Source organism: Gekko japonicus, unplaced genomic scaffold (genome assembly GCF_001447785.1).
Source record: "Gekko japonicus isolate JY-2015 unplaced genomic scaffold, Gekko_japonicus_V1.1 scaffold769, whole genome shotgun sequence".
Classification (NCBI taxonomy): Eukaryota; Metazoa; Chordata; class Lepidosauria; order Squamata; family Gekkonidae; genus Gekko; species Gekko japonicus.
In genome coordinates this window covers 634,976-656,770 of record NW_015175993.1, presented here as the reverse complement: position 1 = coordinate 656,770, position 21,795 = coordinate 634,976, and the positions used below count along the sequence as shown (strand labels likewise).

Sequence of the window (21,795 nt, the reverse complement as noted above, 5' to 3'; positions counted from 1 at the left end):
GGAAGAGAGCCATAAAATGCTAATACACCTTGACACTTTAGTCCCAATCAAATTCCTAGATCAGGGAGAAAATTCCCGGGTATTCTACAGCTAAAGAACATTGGTTACATGAAAAACATGTGACTTCCTGTGAGTAACATAAACAAACATTTAGCCCCAGATATACTGAGTGTTTTCAACTTGTAATACCCAACACCCGTCTTCCCTACTAACCCAAGCCTAGGGGTGGGCACCCCAAGAGGTAATGAAAGTCAGAAGATTAAGTGTGGGGGGTGGAGAGCGATTTGACAAACTCTCGCACACCCTGAAAGGGGTTTTCTTCTTGGTGAATGATCAACAAATTATCGTGGGATGTCTGTGTGTGAAAAATAAGTCCCGGAGACAATGGCTAATAAATCTAAAGGCTTTCCCACAAAGCCACTGAAAAGGAGCAGCGATGGATCTCTGCTCCTACCCTAGGTATGCCTTCTCTAGCAGGACAAATGGACACCATTTAGCCCCAAAACAAATTTTTAAAAAAAATTTGACTCGGAAAACAAGAGCTTCATAAATGTCACATTTGGAGGAAGAAAGTTTTTCCCTAGATTAGCGGCTCACTGCCTGAAAGCCATATCCTATGCAGTAGGCTTAAATGGAGCCATTACGATTGAGTAGGGGGGTAATTTTAAATGCGTGTCAGCCATTTCCACAAAAGGTGACGCGCTCCTGCAAGTTCCGAACCTCTATTTTTTCTCCAGCGATTTCCATGATTCAACATTTCCAGGGCTGTGATAAGTTGCTGTGAGAGAAGGGTAACGGCGAGGCTCTTGAAGAGAAATTGTTAATTTGAGATTGATAAAGGGCTTCCCCTAATGAATAATAGCTGAAGCCCATCCGTCTTACAGCTTCGTTTCGCAAAGTAACATTTGTAAAACAAGGGGAATGTCAGTTAGCCTCTCTAATTGCTGCCCCCTTTTGGGAAGAAGATGCCAAAGGTTCCCTCGCAAAGGATCCAAACAACAGGCAGGCTTTCAAACATCACCTTTCAAACCTGTGGGGAACCGCTGGGCCTAGTCCTGGGGACGGAGACTCTGTTTCCCACGTCTGTCGGCTATGGGGCCGGGGAGGCTCTGAGGCAAGAATATCCAGTCCCCCCACTCTGGCCTCTCCTATAGATTATTTATACCCCAACCGCCCACAATCAAATAAAAAGGGCGGGGGGGGGACACACACCAGCTTTAAAATAAAGATTGGTAGCATGTAAAGTATGTGCTCCCTAAAAGTCTCATAAGAACATAAGAGAAGCCAATGCTGGATCAGGCCAATGGCCCATCCAGTCCAACACTCTGTCACACAGTGGCCAAAAATACCAGGTGCCATCAGGAGGTCCACCAGTGGGGACAGGACACTAGCAGCCGTCCCACTGTTGTCCCCCCCCCAAAGCACCAAGAATACAGAGCATCACCTGCCCCAGCCTGTGAGTCCCTATCTATACCTTGTGGCTAATAGCCACTGATGGACCTCTGCTCCATATGTTTATCCAGTTCCCTCTTGAAGCTCTCCATGCTTGTAGCCACCACCACCTCCTGTGGCAGTGAAAAATGTTTTCCACCTGCAAACTGTAGCAAAACAATCAGATTTATTGTTATGCAGACAGGTATCCTCTACATTATAGAGAATTTAGGTATGTATAAATAGAAGAGCACTTTAGGAAAGGAAAAACACTTTGAGAAATGAATAAAATTCATTTCTTATTTGGAAACCTGTCATACTAAGACTGTGCTTATATGTGAGGTAAACAGAGACTCCTGCTTCTTGGATTTTTGAGTTGACAGACAAGACACAGGTGGAGAGGAACAACAGAGGTCTATTTAGCAGAAAATCTATATACTATTAGTGACCTGTGGCCCTCATCTGTGGGTATTGAAATCCCCAGCTTGGGGTCACATGGATGCTAAAGAGATTTCCCAGGAAAGTTAGGGGATTCCACAGATTTGCAGAAAAATCTGAAATGTTTAAATCCCCCCCCAATTAAAAAAAATATAAAAAAATGTCTGCACATGGGCAGACAACGCACTTACTTTTCTTCTACAGCAGTGATTGGTAGCTGTGGTGGAACCCAGAGGCCAATACCAGGAGCTACTCCAGGCCTGGCCACAGCAGCAGTGCATGCTGGGAGCCACTCTGGGCTTAGCCGCAGCGTCGGCAGAAACTGGAGTTCAGCTGCGGTGGCACTGGCAGCACACATCAGGAACTGCTCAGGGCCCAGCCGTGGCAGTTGGGTTCGGCCACAGCATCAGCAGATGCCAGGAGCCACTCAGGGCCTGGCCACAGCGACGGACACCAGGAGCTGGACTCGGGGCAGCTCCCAGGAATTGCTGTTGCAGAGTGCTTCCAGGTGAGCAGTTGGGCCTGCTCATCAATGTGTGTGTGTGTGTGAGATGGGATTCCCCTTGTGAATTTCATGGGGGCCCCCTTGTTATATGATCCTTGTGTAGCTTATCTTTTAGTTTAGTGTTTTGTAGTGTTGTAGTGTTTGTAGGAAGAAAATAATCTTTTTTTTTTTTTAAAGAAGAGATATTTGGGACCTGGCAGCTCTCCACCCAGTGTACTCTTATGCCCCCTCACCATAACATTTCTAGGTCTGGACCATCTCTGTCAATCACCAATCCTCTGTATTCCTGTTTGATGTGTGTGCGCAGAGTGAGTAACAGCCAGTCAGGGCCCATGGATCGAAGAAGAAGAGAATAAGAGATTGGATTTATACCCCGCCCTTCACTCGGAGTCTCAGAGCGGCTTACAATCTCCTTCCCCTCCTCCTCCCCACAACAGACACCCTGTGACTGAGGTAGGTGGGGCTGAGAGAGTTCTTTTGAGAACTACTCATGAGAGAACAGCCCTGAAAGAACTTGTAACTGCCCCAAGGTCACACCAGCAGCTGCATGTGGAGGAGTGGGGAATCAAACCCAGTTCTCACAGATTACAGTCTGCGCACTTAACCACTACACCAAACTGGCTCTCTGCTAAAGGAACCAGATGGGAGAGGGGAAGTGTGAGAGACAAATCTGTTATTCTGTCAGCCCTTGTCATATAGAGTCTGAAATTTTCAGAGACAGAGACTGGAAGGGTCCTGTCTCAAAGCCTAGTTCAACAGTAAGCAGCCAAAAACAGTACATTTCCAGATAGGATTTCTTCCCGTCTACTCCTCTGGAGGCACAAATCCTTTCAGGAGATTTTGTATGTCTCAGAGCCTGGCATTTGGGGATACAACAGGCTAGTTTCGGTGAAGAGGAGACTGCTGTTTCAGAGTCTGGTTTCCAGGGTTGGTAGGCTAAGTTATTAGAATTCCCAGAAGGAGCTCACAGTTATACTGAGAGATTCCTAGCACTGGGGAAAGGCCCACAGTTCACCACAGGAATCAAAACTTGGCTGATAACAGCTCTCTACCCTTCTACCATGTTCACTGAAATGTTATAACTTTGAGAGCCCAGCAAATGCTGTGTGTTATTATGTGTATATAGTTTCAAGCCTCTTTACTGAACAACCTTGTTCCATCAAAAAAGCCAATAAAAGTTACTGTTTACCCTTAAGCCTGTTTGCCTCAAGTCTTAGGGCCTTGTCTGTTAGGTGCAAGTTGGGGTAGAGGCCACACTGGTCAAACTACACAGCACGTTTCCTAATTTTCAATGGCATTTAAAATCCCAGCCTTCACACTGCTACAGTTCCATGAAAGCAGAACATCTGGTTATGTGTGAATACAGTCTGTGTGTTTTACCAGCGTCTCTTCAAGATCAAAGTAATAGATAAGCGGATCTCCAACTGACATGACTTGCAGAGGTTCAGCAAATGTTGTTCGCACATTGGAACTGAAAGAACAGGATCATTACAGGATTTCCTCAAGAATTACGCCAAATTCTTTTTCAAGCCTTGGCTGTGTATGTTATGGAACAAAACCAACCTCAGTTCAGAGGAACTCATGACCGTTTCTGCAAGAACTAGTGCACCACAGTGCTGGAGTATCTGCAAGTTCTCTCCCTGAAGTCCTGAAAGAGTTAACCTATTTGTTTGGCTATACTAATTGGTACTTAGTACCATGAGTAATATGACGCATTGAGTAGAAGTTCCCAGGTCAGAAGGGGAAGGTCTTTGACCTTTAGCCTGGTCATTGGTCAAGTCATAGAAGGCTGCTGCCACACACGCTAAGTAATCCACTTTCAATCCACTTTCAGTGCACTTTCAAAGTGGAGTTTTACTGTGTGAACTGGCAAAATCCACTTTGAAAGTGCACTGAAAGTGGATTGAAAGTGGATTACTTAGCGTGTGTGGCAGCAGCCGAAGAAGAGAAGAGATTGGATTTATACCCAACCCTTCACTACCCAAGGGAGTCTCAGAGCAGCTTACAAACTCCTCTCCCTTCCCCTCCCCACAACAGACACTCTGTGAGGTAGGTGGGGCTGAGAGAACTCTGACAGAAACTGCTCTTTTTCAAGAACAGCTGTGCCAGAACTATGGCTTCCCAAGGTCATCCAGCAGGTGCAAGTGGAGGAGTGGGGAATCAAACCCGGTTCTCCCAGGTTAGAGTCCGCACACTTAACCACTACACCAAACTGGTTCATAGCTGGGTGATGTTATCTGATATTTGGCACATAGGCATTTTGGGTCTTCCTCTCCCTTCCTTTGTTTATAGTTCAGTAGCCGAAGTCTCCATCGTGGAGTTAACATTAGCTAGAAAGATGCAGCTTAGTCCGCTAGACTGTTTATTGTTTTGACTCCTCCCTGTAACCCTTCCTGTTCTTTAGTAAACATTCTTTTAGCTAATTTACACGCCTGTGATGTGTTACTGTTTTTATGTGCCAACACAGTCTATGATAAATCAGCGGTGAAAGTTACAGAACAGCGGAAGCTTCTTCCGGGCACCTCGCTGATGAGTGAGTACTTGGCACAATTGACCTCACCACGGAGTTAATCATTTCAAACTGCCCTTGTTCGTGAACTCTGCCCCATCACCACTCTTATTCATGTAATCATTAAGAAAGGACTAAATGATGGGATGTGTTTATCACAAACCCCCAAGCTCATAGCCATGACAGATGATATAATATTTCTGGGTCCACAGAGAAGCCTACCGAAATGAAGAATGGCTTTAAAAAAGCTAATGTATCACTTCTCAAGCTCTTGTTTGGACTTTTCAATGCCTAGACGACCTGCATGGATTTTCTGAAACGTTTATCTGTACAGGTTTTACTCAGAGAGGCACTTGCCAAGGAATCTACATGTGTTAAACCTTCTTACATGTTCTAATCCTGAATCTGGTCCTAGAGATCTTTGAGCCTTTGTACACATATACTTAGGCCTGATGCTCCCCCCAAAAGGAGGAGGAGGGAGAGGAGATTGGAGTACTTGAACAACAAATTTAGAGTCCAGTGACACCTTTAGGACCAACAAAGGTTTATTCAAGGTATGAGATTTCGTGTGCAGGCACACTTTATCACATACGAAAGCTCATACTTTGAATAAACCTTTGTTGGTTTTAAAGGTGCCACTGGACTCTAAATTTGTTGTACTGGTTCAGACCAACATGGTTGACCAACAGAATCAAAGTACTTGAATTCCTACAAAGGGGGGTGCTAATGAGTTAAGGGATGAGGTTAAGGTTTTTTTGGGGGGTGGATGGGATAGATTTGTACTGTGAACCACATTCCTGAGTGATCTGGAATGCCCAGTTCTTCCTCAGCAAACACTGGTTGTTTGTCTTGGCCTGGGTGTGAGGAATCCCAGATTTACAGAATGAGCCCTGGACTGGGCGTGTGCCAGATTTCCCATTAGAACCTGGGTGTCTCGTAAGAAGATGCACTTGGATTTTACGTAGTTCTGATTATCATTCACTGGTATGATACAAGTCTCTTGGCACCTCCGACTGCATAGGGTCCTGGAATGGAGGGGTGCTATGTGGATCATGGTTCTGGGCAGGGCAGAACATGGGTCTTGGGATAATAGAGGCTACTAGGTATTCCCACTTTCCTCCATCTATCACAGCAAGCTCATTCTGCTATGCTGTTTATCTCTGACTTTCGCATCACAATGATATTAGTTTCTGGCCATTGGCCAGTCACAGCTTGGCTCAGAGTCTGCAATCCTGGATCTTTATCAGCTTCTTCTTTAACGTGTTGTAATATTTTATTTGCCACCTTCCTTTGGAAGTAAAATGATAATTATATTCTGATAAGTTTTCATTTCCAAAGTCTTTCCCACTATCTTGTGGTGGTATGGGGGGGATACTGCTCTGAAATATGCTTCGGCAGTGAACAAAAGTTAACCGAAGAAGAAGAGTAGTAGTAGTAGTAGTTTGGATTTATACCCTGCCCTTCACTACCCAAAGGAGTCTCAAAGCTGCTTACAATCTCCTTTCCCTCCCCACAAGAGATACCCTGTGAGGTAGGTGGGGCTGAGAGAACTCTTTTGAGAACTGCTCTTGAGAGAACAGCTCTAAGAGAACTTGTGACTAACTCAAAGTCACACCAGCAGCTGCATGTGGAGGAGTAGGGAATCAAACCCATTTCTCCCAGATTAGAGTCTGCACTCCTAACCACAACACCAAACTGGCTCTCCACAGTCATATAATATCTCTGTATCATTCTTTGGATGTGTAACAGACAGTTGTGGAGAAAGGCATTCAATCTGGGGGCTAAACCCCCCCCATTCGTTTTATGGAGTTTCTCTGTTGGTACAAGAACAGGAAACAGGAGTGAAGTTAATGCTCTCAGTCACTCCCATCCCATTGATGGCTCTCCTATGCACCCAGTACTTAAAGCTTGATTATGTAAATGCTTCCAGCTAGCAGCCAATAATCGAAGGGCCATCTGACACCCTGGCAGAAATGTGACACCTTAGAGGGGACAGAGACTTTGAGATGCCAAGTGCCAGATAGTATCTCTTTCTGAAAAATACAGGAAGAGACTGAATGACCCACAGGAGAGGGGGTGGGCAGTGAGAGGCAATAAATTCCCTGGACATGAGGGGAACAAGGTCCATTTTGCAGGGTCCATTTTTGTTGATAACAACTGGAGGAAGGAGCTCTCTCACCTGATCTCTATGTTGATGGTGGCCATTGCCATACGGAGCTAACAAAAGGCCAGTTGATAGAATAAAGACTCCAAGGTAACGGAAAGCTTTCAGTGTTCTGCATCTTCTAAGTTCAAAGAACCTGCCTTAGAATAAGACCACCTAGGGCACGCCTCTCTGCTCAGCCCACAGTTATGGGAATGCAGTCCTGGATTGCTGCGGAGATCGGCATTTGCATGGGGGGGGGCTCAGTGGCTGGGCTGAGGGACAGAAGACTGCATATTTGCACCATTTTTTGTATGTCTTGCATGATACATTGCTGTGCATAATATGTGTGTGAACTTTTCTTTTTAAATACATCCTTTTTTCTTTTAAATGCTCATAGTTGTTTTCCATACCACATAGACCTTCACCATTTGAGCATGCTATCTAAAATGGGTACCAGTGGAAGGGAAGCATTTGGTTGCTAGATTGCTATTTCCCCAGTAGTGCACAAGTGTGATAAGCAATCCTCATGGTAACCAGCAATTGAGTAGCAGATGTGGGCATTAGGGAAACCTTGAAACAGCATGACAGATGAGAGGCTAGAACTTTTAGCAGGTATTACTCTAATTGACCTGCTGGTGGCAGTGGAAATAACAATAGAAAAGCAAGAATACCCCTCTGAGACATGGGTGGACTCAGGACAGTGGTGTGTCACCAGGCAGAGGCCCAGGATGACCGCTATGTGAACCGCTTGGAGGGCCAAAATGGAATGGGGCTCATTGATCACTGATCAGTAAGTCATTCAGTGATTTGCTATATAGAGCTTTAAGGAGCTGATGATCTGTTACAACCACTGCCTGCAGATAAATGTACTGATTAAATCTTTCACAAGCAAATGATATATTGAGTAGCTATTTCTCAATCTGTGTGTACCTGGTTTCTACATCAGTGTGATGATACATACATACCAGTGGTTGGATAAATGTTCCAAGATAATTCACTTCCCTCAAAACCACTGAATATCCTTCGTTGACTGTAGTCATGATGGCAAGTCTATGGCCACCATTTTATTTGATTTTGCTCCTTCAGCAGAAATTATGTGTCAGTTCTGTAACACCAAAAAAGAATTTCTCCCTGGTCAGTTTTAAGTTTGCATCTCTTGTACTGTTCAGGCTCCACTTTAGTTGCACCCCTAACTAGAATGTCATCTACCCCAGTGATATTTTCATATAGCACATGTACAGTCCTATGACAGGTTTCCTAGGTAGATGGAATTCCAAATGGCAAACATAGAAACCTAAATCATCCTAATGGAGTATTAACACAGTTTTGAGATCTCTTCTGTTAACTGCAATTACCATAACCCCAAAGAAGAATTCAGTGTGCATCTGGAGCATTTGCAGACTGGGCCATTATCTCCTCTCTGGCTGACCATTTGAGGTGAACATAAGAACAAAGGCCCATCCAGTCCAACACTCTGTCACACAGTGGCCAAAAATACCAGTGGGGCCAGGACATTAGAAGCCCTCCCACTGTTGACCCCCCCCAAGCACCAAGAAGACAGAGCATCACTTGCCCCACAGCCCCTATCTATACCTTGTGGCTAATAGCCACTGATGGACCTCTGCTTCATATGGTTATCTAATTCCCTTTTGAAGCCGTCCATGCTTGTAGCTGCCACCACTTCCTGTGGCAGTGAATTCCATGTGTTAATCACTCTTTGGGTGAAGTAGTACTTCCTTTTATCCGTTCTAACCCGACCGCTCAGCAATTTCATTGAGTGCCGAGTTCTTGTATTGTGAGAAAGGGAGAAAAGTACCTCTTTCTCTACCTGCTCTTTCCCATGCATAATCTTATAAACCTCAATCATCTCACCCCTCAGTCATCGTTTCTCCAAGCTAAAGAGCCCTAAGCGCCTTAACCTTTCCTCATTGGGAAAGTGTTCCAACCCTTTTATCATTCGAGTTGCCCTTTTCTGCACTTTTTCCAAAGGTATAATATCCTTTTTAAGGTGTGGTGACCAGAATTGCACACAGTATTCCAGATGAGGTCTCACCATTGATTTATATAGGGGCATTATGATATTGGCTATCTGTTTTCAATACCCTTCCTAATAATCCCCAGCATAGCATTGGCCTTTTTTATTGCAGTCACACACTGTCTCGACATTTTCAGTGAGTTATCTACTACAACTCCAAGATCTCTCTCTTGATCAGTCTCTGCCAGTTCAGACCCCATCAACGTGTATTTATATTTAGGATTTTTGGCTCCAATGTGCATCACCTTGCACTTGGCCACATTGAACCCCATTTGCCATGTTGACGCCCACTCGCCCATCTTTGACAGATCCCTTTGGAGTGCCTCACAATCCTCACTGGTTTTCACCACCCCGAACAACTTTGTATCATCCGCAAATTTAGCCACTTCACTGCTTACTCCCAACTCCAAATCATTAATGAACAAGTTAAAAAGCAGTGGACCAAGTACTGATCCCTGCGGTACCCCACTGCTTACCCCCCTCCACTGAGAGAACTGCCCATTTATACTCACTCTCTGTTTTCTATTAATTAGCCAGTTTTTGATCCATAAAAGGACTTGTCCTTTTATCCCATGATTTTTGAGCTTACTTAGGAGCCTTTGATGAGGAACTTTATCAAAAGCTTTCTGGAAGTCAAGGTAAACAATATCTATTGGATCCCCCTTGTCCACATGTTTGTTCACCCCCTCAAAGAACATTAACAGGTTAGTGAGACAAGATCTTCCCTTACAGAACCCATCCTGAGTCTGCCTCAATAGGTTTTGTTCATCTATGTGCCTACTAATTCTTTCCTTAATAATGGTTTCCACCAATTTACCCGGTATCAATGTCAGACCGACTGGCCTGTAATTTGCCGGATCTCCTCTGAAACCCTTTTTAAAGATGGGGGCGACATTAGCTACCTTCCAGTCCTCAGGAATGGAGGTGCTCTCTTTTGATAGCCTTATTGAGACTTCTTGGATCCAAGCATACATGCAACTGGCCATTATGTTTCTCCACAACCAGTAAAGAGATTACCCAGTCTCCCGGTTGCTCATTTTAAAAAAAGTACAATGCATACAAGTCATCAATTTTTTTGAGCTCATATTTCAGTTTATCCCAACGATCAAATACACTTTCTTGCACTGGCGGGTAACAATAAGGCAATGTTCCCTCTAAGATGAGTTAGTGTGAGTTCTTTAGCCTCCGGCTCACACATTTTTGTCTTAGTTCAGACAGGATGGCTCCAGAGCAAACTAATTTATGCAGCAGCCAAATCACTCGCTCACAACTGTAATGCCAGTAGCTCATAAAGTAGAATTTTTGCTCAGAAGACTCCACAGCTTAGAGGGAGCATTGCAAGAAGGCACTGCCTTCTTTATCTGAATGGAGTGTTGGCCTGGCAAACAGCCCTGCTTTGTTAAACAATCCTGGTATGCATGCATGAGTACTTCATTCCTTTGGTTAGTTCTGTACTGCAAATACGCATGTAATAGATTTAGCTTTTCACAAGCTTCTAGGCCCAGTCACCTTCTTGGATGTACGATAATGAGCAAGAATGTACGCACAGCATTTTTATATTTAGCACTAGTAAGGCAGTTTCCTAATATGAGGATACTTGTTCCAGAGTAACCAGCAACTTTTTTTCTTGTTGATCCCAGTTCTGGTTTTACTGACAAACCTTTATAATCCTGTTCAGTCTCATTTACCTCCATTGGCATAATCCAGTTCTTCTTCCTTCCATGACATCATATAAAACTCCTAGTTCACAGTATCTTCAGCTGTGGGCAGTCAGGTGTTTTTGTGCTCTGGTCCTGCAACATCGTATAAAATAACTGTACTCCCCACAGTTAAACCAAAGTATCCCAAATGCTTCACACCGTTTAGGAAAATGCTGCATTCTACAATTCCACAGGTTTTTTTTTGCATGCCCTTCCAGTGTTCAAAGAGTTTTTTAATTCATAATTTTATATTGTGCCTTATCCAACGTGGCTCAGAAGAAATCTGATGAAAAACAGTGGAGTACAATATATTTTTAAACTATTCATAAACAGGAATACATAACTAAGCATTTTAAATGCAACAAAATATAATATCCCATTAATATAAACATAACAAAGGGGGAGGGAACTGTTCACATGTGCCATATTATGATGTTTTTAAGGATTTATTCTTAAAATATGTTGTTAATTTAATCATACAGAACATATCATTTAATTTATCTAACCACTCCTTTTCATTTGAAGACAGAGTTTTCTTCCAGTTCTAGCAAATACAAGCAATCATAATTGCCAATAAAACCAGCTCCTGCATAGAAATCAGAACATTTGCAGCCTAATTAATTAACAATAGTTCTGGCAAACATGCTATCCTAAGCAAAGTTCCAAGTGAAATACTTCACTAATTTTCTAGTATCCAATGGGATGAGAACATTTCCACTACATGTGGTTAAAAGTGGAATTTTCCATGAGACAGTGTCAATACATTCCTAGGAATATTATATATCTTTTGCTAACCTTTCTGGAGGCAGATACAATCGCTTAGACATTTTAATATTGTTTTCCCTTAACAATAAATTCACTGTAAAAAGCTGAACCTTTAGTATATAAAGAACTTGAAACTGTGGTATTGTCTTGGTGCCCCAAATCTTTCTGTCACAACGTTTGGCAACCATTTCTTTTCTTAGAAAATAGATCAATCTACAAATAATCTATGTTAAAGATAAACTTTTTTGTTTTCTTGTAATACTGGTTTCTCAAAATCTCTCTGTAAATTTCTTTTTCTTAGTCGTGCTATTAAAAGTCTCTTTATTTGCGGATATTGAAAAATAGATCTTTTTCATCTCCTTTATCCTAAATAGCCTCATAGTAGTATCTTACCATTCACAATAAGTGTATAGTACTATGCACATCTGAAATTCTCCAATTCTTTAAAACTATTAGGGTCAAATCCAGGTTTAATGTTTTTTCTAATCACAGAAAACCTGAATTTATCAAGAGCATTAATATCCTTAGGTATATAGATTCCTAGGTATTTAATCTTTTCACTGCTCTTAATTTAGCTACAGATGGTACACAAATTCAAATAATCTTTCCCAATCTTGAAAAGCAAAGCTTCTGCCTTTACCACACATCATTTGTAGTTTGATTCAATTTCATATCAGAACTAATTGGATGGTGGAAAAAATGTCAATATCAGTACCCCAGATATTTGTTTCAGTTGACTTGGCAGTAATGCAAAGGTTTCAGCTGTTATTGCAAAAAATAGACCAGATAGGGGACTTCCTTGTATAATTCCCCTTTTAACCCTGACAGATTCTGACAAAATATTATGAATGACTAACCCTGAAACGGAACCAAATTAAAACAGATCCACTTTGAATAAAGTAAATAGTCTAAACGAAATTCCAGCAGATATTTCTTCACATTCTCTATATTATCAAATGCTTTTTCAGCGTCAAGAAAGAGAAAAATAGCTGATATTACTCTAAGTTTAAAACATTTCTTATATTTTCTGTTATTTTGACAGTTTGGGATAAACCAAATTCGAGAAATATATTGAACCATTTGCACTACAGCTAAGACAACTGGAATAGATCCATGGGGCAAAAATGAAACAATATCATAATAAAGTGAATTTGAGAAGTATATTTTGATATCACTGTTGTTAACTGAGAAGCCTAAAACTGTTGCTAAGATTTTGTATTCATAATTAGGCAAACTAGTCTGTAAGAACTAGTTAATAACTGATCTTTTCAAGATTTAAGAATTACAATTTTTTTATTCTAACCAGAGTCTTAGAAATTGCTTATAGATTTTATTCATTGCTCTCAGCAGTGGATAACATAAAATGACATTAAATTGTTGAAAAGATTCCAATGCTAAAGCTATCTAGTCTGGGAGTGTTGGATTTTTAAAGTTTTGTTAATGCAGACATAGCTTCATGAAGGTTTATTTCCATTAATAATTTTACATATCTTCCTTATCTAATTTGGGTATATTAATCTTAGCTAAGAATTCTTGTATTTTACCCTCCTGTTTGTCTTTTGTTTGGTACAACAGACAAAATTCCTTTAACTCTGAAAGAATTGCATCTTTGTGAGTAAAAATAGACCCATCATTCTTTTTCAAAGAGGAAATCAAACCTTTTGCTGTTCTTTTGTTAACTTTAGCAGCAAGGAGGTTTTCTACTTTATCTCCTTTCAGAAAATATTTCTTCCTAGCAAACATATTTTTAAAATGCTTTCCATATCTAGTTCATTTAACTAATTTCTATCTTTAGATCTTCTACAATATTGTCAGAAATACATCTCTGATTTATTTCCCCCAGTTTGAATTTTCTGTAGGCAAGTAGTTCTTTCCTTCTCCCCTTTCTTTTCCCAGAGACATAAGAAGAAGGTGCATCCAGCTGCAAACAGCTCATGGCGACACCATCCACAGGGCAACCCAGGCAAGAGATAAGCAGAGGTGGTTTGCCATTACTTTCCTCTGCACAGCAACCCCAGTGTTCTTTGGTGGTCCTCCATCCAAGTACTGACCGTGGCCAACCCTGCTTGGCTCCCATGCTCTGATGAGCTATCAGACTGCTAAAACAGAATAAAGACACTTCTTATATATGTTTTACTACATTTGAACTCAAAAGATCTGACATGCTGTCCAAAAATGCCTTCTCAGACTTTGTTTTTAATTTCATTAGCCCAAAGTAAATTGTTATTCAGTCTTCAATTAAAACAAAATCTTGTACCTGGCTTCATTATTAAGGTGGTCAGAGCATGACCTGTACAGATAATTGGGTCAATTTGGGTTTTACTCACTCTTGGAATAATTCTGGAGATCAAAAAATATATCCATTCTGGAATAAGTTTTATCCCTCTCATTACCATGTTGATATCTCCAAACATCTTATTTATTTATTATTTGGACTTCAAGGCGACCCTTCCCTGCGAGCAGGGCTCAGGGCAGTTTACAACAGAATGGGACAATAAATAATCTGGATTAAGTTAAAACCATTAATAAAACAAGCTATTCCAAAATGGTGAGGAATTTCAACAGAAAATTGCACCTTCCCATAGTCTTCCTAGAGGAGCTGCGGTGGCTCAAGTGGTTAAGACGCTGAACTGCAGGCTGTGGAAGGTCAATAGTTCAGCAGTTCGAGACCCGGGTGCCGCATGATGGAGTGAGCTCCCATCTCTACTTCCAGCTCCTGCCAACCTAGCAGTTCGAAAGCAAGAAATTGCAAGTAGATAAATAGGGACCACTTCGGTGGGAAGGTAACAGCGTTCCGTGCGCCTTGGTTTTTAGTCATGCCGGCCACATGACCACGGAAACGTCTTCAGACAGCGTTGGCTCTTCGGCTTTGAAACGGAGATGAGCACCGCAACCCTAGAGTCGGATTCGACTGGCTTTCAAGCAAGGGAACCTTTACCTTTATAGCCTCCTAAAAGGGGCCAGGTGAGGGGAAGTGAGAGACCTGAGCGTGTCCTGTCGCTGCCCTCAACCAAATGCCTGACGGAACATCTCTGCCTTACAAGCCCTGCGGAAAGGTAGTAAATCCCATGAAGCCATTGCTTGTGAGGAAGCAATTTCTATTTTTGAAGATGACTAGCTTGTACTTTGCCCCTTTAGCTGAGGGCATGCACAACCTGTTCAGGTGAGTTCAGGTCTTTGGCCTGTGCCTTCCCTGTCTCTTGAGGCTCTGCAAATCTGAAGAGTTTTGTCCCTCTCATGTAGCAACTGCTCTGTGAGGACTCTGTGAGAAGACTCTGTCCCAAATCGGAGACTCTTTCAAGACACAATTTTTGCTGAGCTTTCTTAAGCCCAGTAGCATAGTGATCCACACTTTGACCTCCTTTTTGTGCGCACGTACCAATGTATATTTCTGTCCAAAGTTTCCATTCCTCTTAGGCATGCAATATTCTTCGAACTTGTCCGTTATTATTTTTAGTTTCTCACCTTCCAAACATAAAACGCAGGGCTCTTTTTGTAGCAGGAGCTCCTTTGCATACTAGGCGACACACCCCTAATGTAGCCAATCCTCCAAGAGCTTACAGTAGGCCCTGTAAGAAGAGCTCTATGAGCTCTTGGAGGATTGGCTACATTGGGGGTGTGTGGCCTAATATGCAAAGGAGTTCCTGCTACAAAAAGAGCCCTGTGAGGAGGTATAAGTGAGGGGACACCATGGAGGCTACCCCTATGTGGTGCTTCCATTGCAGCTACGAATGCCTCTGCAATGGCATTGAGGAATGGTCTCCATGCAGAAGCAATCAAAGTTTGTTTGCTCTTAGGATAACATATAAGCACTATCGACTGCAAATCCTGTCATTACAGCTTTGTAGCTTGATTCATGCAAATGTGTGTACCTTAGGCAGCCAGATGTTTAGGAGTCTTCGCTGATGTTTTATGCGGATGAAATCGGGTTCCCTGTCCCAAAATTCTCCTACTTTGACACCAAAATACTTACTCGGACTCTTGTAAGCTCCAGAGTTACTGTTCGGTGGTAGAACAAAGTTTGAGTCCAGTGGTACCTTTAAGACCAACAAAGTTTTATTCTGGGTACAAGCTTTCGTCTGCACGCATGAAAGAGGTGGGTCTTCTTGGATTTCTTCTGATAAGATCCCGTTTCCTTGCTAATGTCCATCTCTCCTGGATAGAAATTAGATCACTTCAACTGGCAGATCTTGTCTCTTGCAACCCCCTCTGCTTTCCCAAGGAAACCCTCTGAACAATAAACCAAACCTGACCTCAAGAACAAAGCCCAGGGGAATGGGGCCAAACTTAATATGTAAACCAGCAACATTAGCTGACGTACCACAGTTAGCAGCCATTTCCCCCCCCAGACAGGAAGACATCAATTTGGAGATGCACAGGCTAGAGAAAAGTTGATCAGCCTGTAAGATATGGTTCATATGCTATGAAGTGAATTGATCTCTCTGTGAAATTGGATTTTTTCTTTAAATCAATGCATGAGATTCTGCACAGCTCTCTTCAAAGAGACAAGGAATAAGGGTTTGGTCGTGCATGATTATATATTCTGTTTCATTCTGGCTGTCGACCCCCCCACCCCACCCCCAGCCGCCCATATTGAAATGAAAAGGAACAAAGGTAAATGGCAAAATTGCGGAGCTATAAACGTAGTGCTCAGGGTTGAAGCTTCTTTGAAAGATCAGGCCTCCGAACACACAGGGAGCTGCCTTGTACTGAACCAGACCATCGGTCCATCAAGGTCAGTATTGTCTACTCAAACTGGCAGCAGCTCTCCAGGGTCTCGGGTTCAGGTCTCTCACATTACCTACTCCCTGGACCTTTCAACTGGAGATGCCAGGGATTGAACCTGGGATATTCTGCATGAAAGGCAGAGGCTCTTCCACTGAGCCACAGCTGGTCCATCGAGGTCAGTAAGGCTGGCAGCCGCTCTCCACAATCTCAGGCTGAGGGCTTTCACGTCACCTACTCTCTGGCCCTTTCAAGTGGGAATGCCAGGGATTGAACCTGGGACCTTCCGCATGGTAAGCAGAAGCTCTTCCATTGAGCCACAGTCCCTCCCCTCCTGTCCACCCTCCCTCTGTCCGCCCCGAGCTGAATACTGGATGGGGCAGGATATAAATCCCAAAAATAAATAAATAAATAAATAATAAAGGAAGTGACTGGTGCTGGCAGAAATGCAGAGAGAGGCCTCATGGCACAAACCAAGACTCAGGCATCTAAAAGTAATTTCTGCCTCACCCCCCAAAGGAGAGATTCCTCTGCTCCCCTTAGGAGACGTGCAGGGCCTCTTTCCTTCAAAACCTCCCTTTTGACTCTGCCGCCTCGTATCATACATCTTCTTTTCTTCCTGGGGAGTCTGTGAAGGCCACCAGCTGAGAATGTTTTCAAGAGTATGTGGAGGTGGGGTTTGGGACGGGGGTGGGGAAGAGACCTCGAAATGAAATAAAAGTTATCTTTCAGTCTGCCGCAGCAGCCCTCGGTAAACAGTCTTGAGAGAGTTTGCAACAAAGGGGAAAGAGAGAGCACAAGCAGTCCCCCGCAGCTCTCGCCCAGATCTGTCGCAAAAGACGGAGATGGCAAATATTTCTGAGACTCTTAAAAGGAGCGTTTAATGGGGCGAACGCCACGTTTCTCCCTCTTCTCCTTCTCTGCACCGTCTTGTCCAGGTTGGGGTGACACACAATTAGCCTCCATCGGAGGGAAGGGAACTGGTGATTGTGATCCGTGATATTACCTAATTAACAGTTTGTTTACACGGGGCCTACAATTAAGAACTGTACAAGAGTAGTTTAAAGGATTCCACTATAAGGCAGACGAGGACTGTGTTTGGGTCTGCCTCAGGACCCTATTTCCCTTCCTGTATGTACAAGAGTAGTTTAAAGGATTCTACTATAAGGCAGACGAGGACTGTGTTTGGGTCTGCCTCAGGACCCTATTTCCCTTCCTGTTTGTACAAGAGTAGTTTAAAGGATTCCACTATAAGGCAGACGAGGACTGTGTTTGGGTCTGCCTCAGGACCCTATTCCCCTTCCTGTTTCTTTTGACGCTCCTCTTAACTTCATCCTCTCCTTTCATCCACTCAGAATTCCCTACTTCCGTCAGCTTTAACCTGCAGGGTAAATTTCACTGGAGTCTTTTTTTATTGTCTCCTAAATTGCTAGCTGTTTCCTGTTTGCAACACAAACGTTGTCCTCTACTCGTCAGCACCTGTACTTTGAGGTAGCAACGGGAGAGGTTCCGTGTAGAGCGACTAGATGCCAAGCAAGTATGGATGATTTAAAAAAAAAGAAAAAAGAAGACTATGAGGAACTAGAAATCCGTAGAGACTGAGATACTTGGCAGAGAGCAGAGACTGGAGAATAGGGAGTGGAAGGGGAGGGAAGCAGTGTTAACGGATCTCGTTTATGGAGAAAGAGTCCCTTGCCAGGGACTGATCATAAATTCTTTCTCTAGGTCAGACTGTCGAGGCAACTAAAACTGCAGCACGCCTGTACTTCTTATGACAGGACAGGTTAGCAAGGTGAAACAAAGAATCCCCACAGGTTAAAAAAAAACCCTAACAAATCTGGATACAAAGATGAAGTCTTGGAAGTATATATTCTCTCTGGTTGCTTACATATCAAACCGTTTAAGTGATGTCCAGATTAGGAAGGAAGCATAACCAAAAATTACTGTTTGACCCTACAGGTCAGGCGACGAGCACCCCTGCCCAGTTATCTTGGAAAGATCTCTTCAAAACAACTGGGTAGCTCAGTCAGGAGGATCAAATGAGTACAACTTCCTTTATCCGGTGTTTTAAAGGATTCTTGATTCTCTCAGGGAGATATAACAGAAGAAGAGTATCAAAGTAAACAAGAGACCGAGGACAGAAGAGGAAATAAGGGAACTCTTCTCTCACAACAACTCTTCTCATTGCTGGCTCCATCTTGGTAAGACGTTGTAGACCAATGGAATGTTCCAAGTCACATTATTCATTGTAGCACGGCCCACACAACCCCCCTCCCCATTAATCCACTGAGTGCCTTCTTAACCCCCCCCCACACCTTTCAAAATAGGTTTGTGGCCAAGCCTGCTTTCATCCTGACTGGCCTTGTTGTCCCTGTAACGCAAAGCCTTCACATCCTTAAGAAGGCACAAGTTGTAGTATTTGGTTCAGGAGATTTTCAAGTGGCATTTTCATCCATTTCAGCAACACAGACGACAAGGAAAGCCTCCTTCAAGGGGAACAACAAATTCATCCTGCACCCCTTCAAAAATTCTCCAGTAGACTTGGGAACAGGGGTCAGTTTTGCTACACCACACTAAATATTCTGCTTTTGCTGCATGTGCCTACTGTTGCCTACAAGGGCATGTGCAAAACAGTCATCGTTAACAACACAGTGCCCAAAAGTTGCCATGGGGCAGCTTTTCCACGGTCTATTTTTTTTCACTTTACCTGTGAAATTTCTACCTGCCTATTTATTGTGTCCTAGGAAAATTTGTTCTGAGTACTATCTATAGAATTTATTAAATTATTGATTTTTGGTGTTAAAATTTGGGCACACGCATTTCCCCCCCTTGTTTACATATATTGCTGTGCCACTGCTTTTCATCTTGTATCCCAGTAAATGCCCACTTCTGTTGTGCCGCTGTTCTCAAGGGCAGGACTCAGCCAACCTCAGCAAGGTGAGCTTCTGCCCCCCTGCCGGTGGTACTGCGGCTTTCAGCTCAGAGCTTCTACATCCGGTTTGGCCCCTCCAACGTCTCTAATGGCTTTCTCAGCCCTGTGGGTCAGGTTGGATGAAGCCTTGCCACCAGACAGGGGCTTTGATCCAATTCAGCCCCCGCCATACTATTTCCCTTTAAAAACTCTGGGGGGAAACCATTCATGGCTTTTGCGGAATCTCATTTATTTATTTATTTATTTTTGAGATTTCTATGTTGTAGCCCTACCCAATGGCTCAGGGCGGCTAACAACAAGTTTAAAAATTAAGTGCAATAAAACACTGTTACACGTATAGCAAAATCTGGTGCTACAAAAGCCTACATAGAAATACACAAAACACAGCAACCCACATTTAACAGCTTGTATTCTTAAAAGCGGGAGCGCCAGGAGCAGTATTTCACAGCACAGTCGGGCAACGTCTGCTCCCCAAGATGCGATAGATGGATAATATCGTCACGGTGGTGGTATAGCGACGGCGGCGGCTCCTACCCAAAGGTCTGGAGGAAGAGCTCTGTCTTGCACGCCCTGTGGAACTGCATGAGGTCCCGCAGGGCCCAGATCTCCTCCGGGAGCTCATTCCACCAGGCAGGAGCCGCCACGGAAAACGCCCTAGATCTAGTGTGGTTTGATTCTTACTGGTGTAGTGGTTAAGAGCGTGGATTCTAATCTGGGAGAACTGGGTTTGATTCCCTACTCCTCCAAATGCAGCTGCTGGTGTGACCTTGGGTCAGTCACAAGTTCTCTCATGTGGAGTCCTCAGAAGAGCTCTCTCAGCCCCACCTACCTCACAGGGTGTCTGTTGTGGGGAGGGGAAGGGAAAGGAGATTGTAAGCCACTCTGAGACTCCTTTGGGTAGTGAAGGGCGGGGTATAAATCTAATCTCTTCTCCTCTTCTTCTTTCATTTATCTGGCCCACAAGGGTACAAAGATTACCTCATCCAGCAAAGAGGGAAAACCTCTTCCATTTTTCCGAAGGCAAGAACGAGAGCAGAAAACAAGGATCCTTTCTTATGTTTATTAGAAAGAGACCTATCCAATATAGCAGTCTCTCTCTCTGCCTGACTTTACAACATTTTGAAAACTCAGAATACTGTACATCTGACACAAAAGATTCTAGGGTGGAAAAAGTGAGAGGGAAACGTAACACAAACTGGCATACTTAATCAAACAAGATCATATGAAACAACAAGTTAAGTGAAATGTATCAATATTTTTAATTACAGTACAAACAATATAAATAAGATTTCATTGAGTTATTGTAAAAACAATTTTTTTCTGAATGAGGTAATATTAAAAACAACAACAACCTAAAAACGCATATTTAGTCTCCACACTGCTGTGTCATCATATACAGTATTTACAGAAACAAAAAAGGTCAGCCTTTGGCTAGGAATTTGCGGCCTCACCCGTGACATTCGACTGCTCCTTTCCTCCCATGGCAGTAAGAATTACACAACAGATAACCAGAAACTGAGATGAAAAGGCTTGGATAAATGAGACCCAACAACATCTGACACGCTCTGAAATCTCAAAGTACAATAAACAAATGTTTGAACAATGATCTTTTATAACGAGATCCCTGGGCGGGGAATAGTACGCACCAGTGTGAGTTCCTACGGAACCTACAACAAAACTCCATACACCAGTTTTATGAAGGTGACACGAACCTTCGACCCAACTGCCGAACTCTGCAAAGAATGTAAGCGTGTGCGTATGTCCCATGGGCTCCCAAGGTAGCCCAGGCCAGTGTTGGGAAAGCAGGTTCAAGCCTGCTTCACGTACAAAGAAGCCCCAAGACTGTCAGTTTCAGCAGCAAATCTGTACGGGCCCCTCATTTATTCAAACGGCTTTAACCTGCTTTTCTGGCAATCAAATTAGGCAGCTGAAAGGGGGGGGGGAGCAGAAGCAAGAGTCCAGTTGCAGCCTAGTATCAGCTCAGCCTCCTCCTGCTTCTACAGTGCCCGGAAGCAGAACTTCCCTTCAGAAGGTTGGAACAGGTGGTGGTGGTGGGGGAGACTGCAACTGCCTGACCCACAGTTCTGGAGGAAACCACATGCACGGCTCACAGAATGGGAGGGGGGGCCTGGCATGCATCAGGGGGGATCTGCAGAGGTGCTTGGCAAACATAAAGGCATCCGTGGGGATGCCCTGGCTTTGAAGATGGGCTACCCAATTGGAATGGTAATCCTTGAGTCTTTGTTTACAAGGAGGGCACCCTTTGCCTGCCTGAGGGGCTCTTCCGGAATAAACTGAGGCCTGCCCTAGGACTTGGGAGAAACCAGCTGAATGACTGCTGTTTACCTGAGGCTTTGCCAAGCTGTGCTTTTCAATGCCATGGGAACTGGCTGTTTTCATTTTGTCAATCTGCATTTAAACAGGTGACAAAAAAGGGCGCAAGTATGTAATTCAGCAAGCAAGACAGCATCTATTCAGATACCAACGATCAACCTCAACCGTCCTCACACCCCTTCCAGCCTCATACTACGGACTCCCTCAAACATAAAATGGATCTTCACAGCCGAACAAACAAGAACACGTGAAGGATGAGGGCGGGGGGGGGGGGG

The 21,795-nt window shown here is 43.5% G+C and overlaps 1 non-coding gene across 1 annotated transcript; it reads right to left on the bottom strand.

Moving 5' to 3' along the window:
• Positions 1-16,509: 16,509 nt before the first annotated feature.
• Positions 16,510-16,581, bottom strand: TRNAG-ACC. Its single transcript has one exon. It is a non-coding gene; the product is annotated as a tRNA-Gly (tRNA).
• Between the last annotated feature and the right edge of the window lie 5,214 nt (positions 16,582-21,795).